Source organism: Rattus rattus, chromosome 14 (genome assembly GCF_011064425.1).
Source record: "Rattus rattus isolate New Zealand chromosome 14, Rrattus_CSIRO_v1, whole genome shotgun sequence".
Classification (NCBI taxonomy): Eukaryota; Metazoa; Chordata; class Mammalia; order Rodentia; family Muridae; genus Rattus; species Rattus rattus.
Genome location: NC_046167.1, coordinates 34,751,374 through 34,757,478, shown reverse-complemented (window position 1 = coordinate 34,757,478; position 6,105 = coordinate 34,751,374). Strand labels below are relative to the sequence as shown.

The 6,105-nt window shown below is 42.4% G+C and overlaps 1 pseudogene; it reads right to left on the bottom strand.

Annotated features, from left to right (window-relative positions):
- Positions 1–3,148: 3,148 nt before the first annotated feature.
- Positions 3,149–5,494, bottom strand: LOC116883188 (annotated as a pseudogene).
- Positions 5,495–6,105: the final 611 nt, after the last annotated feature.

Here is a 6,105-nt window from a genome sequence, read left to right as displayed (position 1 = left end):
ACTCCCCATGGTGTCTAAGAAACCATTCATTTAATTTTGGGACATTTCCAGTGGCTTTGGGGAGCTAAGCCTATGTGAAAAGGCCTGTTCCTGTGGAGGATCACAGAGAGAATGCAAATGGAATTCAAATGGTCAAGCCACCAGCCTCTGATGATCTGAGCGCAAGCAAGCTCTCTCTCTCTCTCTCTCTCTCTCTCTCTCTCTCTCTCTCTCTCTCTCTCTCTCTCTCTCTCTCTCTCTCTCTCTCTCTCTCTCAGACAGCCTCTCTTAGAACCTTTGTGCTTCTCTCTCTGGCCATCCAGACATTTGCCAGGGTTATGCTCCCAAGGCACAAGTCAGAGAGGCAGTAACTGGACTTTCCCTTCCTTTGGCCAGGAATTGGCTCCAGAACATAAGCAGACTGAGAATTTAACAACAGAGACAGTTAAAAAATGTCTTGTGTTTGGATGAACAACAGGATGCATGTTCCCTCCTAAACTTTTCTGTCAGGGAGATGTAAGGAGGTTGTCAAGTTAGGTAAGAGTTTATTCTTTGGTATCAGATAACCCTGCCACACACCACCTTGCCCAGGATGAGGGGCATTAACACTATGGGAAATGCAGGATTACATGGGATTAAGACCAAAGACGAACTAAGTTTTGCAGCATATTTAGAATGATACCAGTGCAAAGTACAATTTCAATAAATGTTAGGTATTACTACTCTCTTCCATTTGAGCTGCACACAGGGATTTGTCCTGCTCCTTCTTTTTACTACAGCTGTATTTCTCAATACAAGAATAACATAAGCCATGCATTTACTTTTGAGTTCTTTAGTAACCACATTAAAAGTATGAAGAAGCACAAAAAATTAAGAAGAAATGTAAAATTAATTTTAAGAATGTCTTTAAACACTTCAGATAAAATATTATTATTTCAATATTAAATTTAGCATGAAATTACTGAGATATTTCACATTCTCTTTATAAACTGTTTTGGGGATAAATATTTCCTAAAAGCATCTTATTTCAGAAAAACTACATTTTATGTTTCAATCGTCACATGTAGTTCTTTGTTAAACTATTGAACAGGTTTGTCACGAATAGCACAAGAATGGAATGTTCCTTGACATTTGAAAGAGATGGGGGCAGGAAGGAAAAAGAATGAAATTTATGGGCAAAATAAAGGACCTTGATGACTTATTTTTTTTAAACTTTTTATTGATTCTTTGTGAGTTTTACATCATGCACTCCAATCCCATTCATCTCCCAGTCCCTTCATATCTACCCTCTGCTATTGCCACCTTGCTGCAAAAGAAAATAAAAACAAAAATTAAAAAATAAACAAACAAAACAAAATATAGAAAATATCTTGTTGTGAAAGTTATACTGTGTCACAGTGTGTTCCCACAGTATATCCTTTTGTTTATACATCTTTACTGGCAAATATTAATTGCAATGAGTCATTGATCTGATTTGAGGCCTCTGCTTTCACTACACTATCAATACTGGATCCTTATGGGGATTCCTCTTGGATAACCTGTTGTTGCCCTATGTCATGGAGATCCTACAGTTTTGGAACAGACAGACTGACCCTTTCACATGCTCCAGCAGTTCATAGATGATATAGATTTTGTGGCGGGCCAACTCAAAGCAGTCTTAGATCTGGGCCTGTGAGGTAGATGAGTTGCTCAGCCTACCAGCTCTCTCATATCTACACCACCAGGTTGAGCCCTCCAGTATTGGTCTTGCTAGGTCACCTAATGCTTCAGCTATCAGGGCCAGGGTCAGCTTTTACTCTTATGCCACCAGGGCCAGTCACCTACACCCATACCCACACCACTAGAGCCAGCTCTGTGTTACCTAAGCAAGTTTCAGGGCACACTCTACAGAGTGCTACAACCACTGAGGGGTAGGGACAGTTTTCCTGGTCTCCTGATCTTGGGGCCAGCTCTCCAGACTACTAAAGGTGATGAGGGGCATGGGTGGGAGTGGAAGGAAGGTGTCACCTCCAGGCCCATGCCACATCATAGCAGATGAGTGGTGGAGTTAGCTCTCTTGTGCTCGGACCCTTGAGGCCAGTTTACCTGTACCCTCATCACTAGGGCCAGCTCTACTGTGCTGTTCAGGCAAGGTGTAGGACCCACTCTCCCATGTGCTGCAGCCAGTGAGGAGCATGGACCACTCTCCTGTTCTCATGACCCAGGGGTCATGTCTCCTGACTACTGCCAATGGAGAGGGGTGAGGGGTAGCTGGGGTTCATTACTTCTGCACCCATGCCACCTCTTGGCAGATGAGTGGGGGAGGGAGCAGTTCTTGCATGCTCATGCCTTCAGGGCCAGTTCTCCTTCCCACTACTGTGCTGTTCAGGCAAGGTGCAGGGCCTTCTTTCCAAAGTGATGCAGCTGGTGAGAAGTGGGGCCAGCTATGAACAGCCCTTGTACATCTATGTGGGTCTAGACAGCAGCCCAGACCAGGGATGCCCACATGGTCTTTGGTGGTTAATATGAGCACAGACCCATGCTGCTGCATGGCCATGGACCCAGATACGGGCCTTAGCAGCAGCAGCACTGGCTGGGACCTCACCATGGCCTCAAGTGGCAAGGCTGACTCCTCAGAACAGGCTGTTCCTCTCCACTCTCGCTCCAGTTCCATCTCTCTTCATGATGCTCAGACAGTTCTGCCTCTCTTTCTCCTGCTGCAGGCCTCTAAGTGTGGCTGCTGGTCGTCTCTAGATGTCTTCCTCTTCAGCACTGTGGTTTTTTTTTAATCACAAAATCAATTTTACTTGCTTTTGTCTATGGTACTACAAAACCAATATTTATTTAGCTATAAAGAGAATTTAATATCTGTTTGGTTTTGTGGACTTAACATATACTGGAGTCACCTGAGAAGAGGAAATCTCAACTGAAGAACTGCCTCCATTAGACTAGACTATGCATGTCCGTAGGGCATTTAGAGAATTCATGACTGACGGGCAGTGCCATTTCTGGACAAGTTGGTGTGGACTATATAAAAAACCGAGCAAGGCATGAAAAGCAGGCCAATAGTCAGTATCTTCTGTGGTCCTGCTTTAGTTCTCATATCATCGTTCTTATGAAGTGTTCTGTGTACAAAAAGAAAAAGGCTCTCACATATCTGTATATGCACTTTCAAATATATGACTCTGTACTACCATGATGATGTTTTCAAACACTTGGTGAAATCCAGTAGTATTTCCGTAACAGCTTCGTTACAGTATCTTTTGATGAATTGATTTAAATCTTCATTCAAAAATGAGGCTCCTTGTAAAAATTTATCCTTCTTTTTGGAGTTTGAAGATTCAACAGGTGGGTTGAATGCCACTGCTGCCATGCTGTAAGTCTCAAAAAGTTCAACTGCAGATCTTCAGCTCAGCTCAGGCTGAGGGCCTCAGAGCCTTCAATGGCGCCCCAGCAAGCAGATGTGCTCCAAATCTTTGCACAATGGGATGGTAATGTCTACGAAGTTCGTGTAGCTCCCACAGTGCAGTGCTCTTTGCATTACAGTACTCTGGTTCCTCCAGCTCAGGTAGAGACACTCTGCTGCCTGAGACTAAGAGATCTGGGTGAAGTATGCATCACCATCCTGGTGGTTGCTGAAAGGCCAATGCTTGAATTTGGAAGAACTGCAGAGCAAGCATACAAAGGTGTTTGATGAAGGCAAGAGCTCATTGATGAGAAACCTGCTTTCTGCACTTGCTTACCATGACATCAAGGCAGTGGAGCACGATCTCAGTACCTTCGTCGGTAGCACCTGCATGTACTGTGAACAGTGTCTTGTAGAGATGGTGTATAGAACATCAAGTCAATATTAAAACATCACCTTGTCCAGAAAGAATATGAAAAGCAGTTTGATCACATTGAAGACTCTCTTGATAACTTAGATCGCCAGATTCAATGAGGGTGTGGAAAACCACTAATAAATCATCAAAAAACTCCACATTTATAAGATGTGCACACTTGGCGAGATCTTCTAGAACCACTGGCAGAAGACGTGAGCTCTGAGCCTTCTTCAATATTCTGAAGTAGGTCACAAACACAATATTCAGAGTCTCTGTGTGCAGTTTCAGCTTTCTCTCAGTGCTATCCGAAGCTTCAGCCTCCCAAAGTTTCCGTTCCAGTTTCTCTTCTGCTTTCTTCCACTTTCTTTGCATTCTTGATAGAGTTTTTCTCTTTTCCTCGAAAGTCATGAACCTTTAATGTTGTTAATGTCTTCTGTATTTCTTTTTCACTTCCACTTCCTTGATTTGCAGGTATGAAAATGTTTTTAACATCTCTGACCTAACTTCGTAATTTCTGCCCTTTACAAAACTGGAGATCACTTTAATTTCACCAAGAGAAGCTTGCCCTAATTTATCTTGTTTAAAGAGTTTCTTTACTGCTTTGCAACACATTTCAGGTACCGAATTTGGTCCACCATTCATCAGAGAGACAATCAGTACAATGATGTTGTTGTGAAAGTTAAAATGGGGCAGGGGCTGGAGCTCACCCAGGCTCCTCATTGCCACCTCAGCCGGCCCTTTGTAGGCCTTTGAGAACACCATGTTGCTTTTCTTCAGCTTTTCTTGCTTCCAGCCTTTAATTAATTGCTCCAGATTTTCCAAATAAAATTTGTATTGGCTAACCAGGCCTTCTTCAAATTCTCTTAACTTCTGGCTTTCTTTAAGGATCTTGGTAGACTTTTCTGCTTCGGTTAGGGGCAGGATTTTATACAAGAGAGTGATGTACTTAAACAGCTCGATCAGTGAGATGATAGCCAGCTCCTGGTCAGTGACAGCCACATCGGGGACCTGCTCCATCGGCCTGGCATGCAGCTCTTTCAGTTTTTTAATGACTTTCTGGATGTGACAGAATAGCAGATGCCAAGGTTGCAATCTGAATTTTCTTGTTCTGCACTTTCTTCTTTCTCTCGATCACATGCTCTTCTATGGTCAGCTCTTGCCCGGGGTCATCCATGACCTCAACTTCCAGCTCTTCTTCATCCTCTTCTTCTTGCTGGATGCCGATGACTGGCTTCTCCCAAGTCGGTCCACTCTTATCCTTGATAGGAAGCAGGGGCATCAACTCCTTCTCTGTTGCAGTTTGCAGAGTTCTTGGCACTTTTCATATTTCTCTATCACACTCTGATGTTTTAGTTTCTTGATGTGAACTGGTTCACTAGAAGAAAGATCTCTTGTGAGAAAAGATGCTTTTTACCCTAAATCTTTCATCAGCTGTAAGTCATCCTCATCCATCATAACTAAAGGAAGGGCTTCTTCCTCTTCCCTCTCGATCCTTTTAACTGGTTGTTTGTTCTCTGGTCCTTCAGTGGAATGGGTTTTTTTAGACACAGCATCTTTTACAATTTTTCTTAATTTCCTCTGCTCTTTTTGGTACTTCTGGATAGTACTTTGTTGTTTAAATTGCCTGTTTTTTAGTTTGTTTTTAAGTTTTACTTTACTAGTTTTTATAACTTGCAAAAGCTTGAGACCTGCTTTTTATTTCTTCTTGCCTTCATCCTTAGGCCTGAAAGGAGTGCCACAGACAAGATCACCCACACAGAGGGACACGTAGGAACGCCGTAGAAAAGACACATGTGCTTAAAGCTCCACCTCTCTCAAGCCGGAAGCCACTTTCAACATGTGTTTTTATGGTGGCAGGCAGGTCTCTGGATGCCCTCCACTATCCTTGCTATGTGGCATTAATGACCTAATTTTCTAATTAAAAGTCTTACTTCTTTAGTCAAGTTGGCTGTTTACACATTTCTAGATAACAGTTAGTATATTGAAATTTTCTATTGTTTTCTTTTTCTTTCCATGTATTGTGCCTTTAGAAACTTAATTTATATTACGACACTTTCTTTCTTTCTTTTTTTTTTTTTTTGGTTCTTTTTTTTGGAGCTGGGGACCTAACCCAGGGCCTTGCGCTTCCTAGGCAAGCGCTCTACCACTGAGCTAAATCCCCAACCTCGACACTTTCATTTTTAGCAACGCCTTCGTTAATTCTTCAAAAATTTCCTACAATGTTTTAAATATATTCAACCTCCTCCACTTAACTCCTCCCATTACTTCCTCTTCATTCTCCCATGCCATCTAACCAAAATTTAAGAAATCTTTTTTTGTTGTTTTT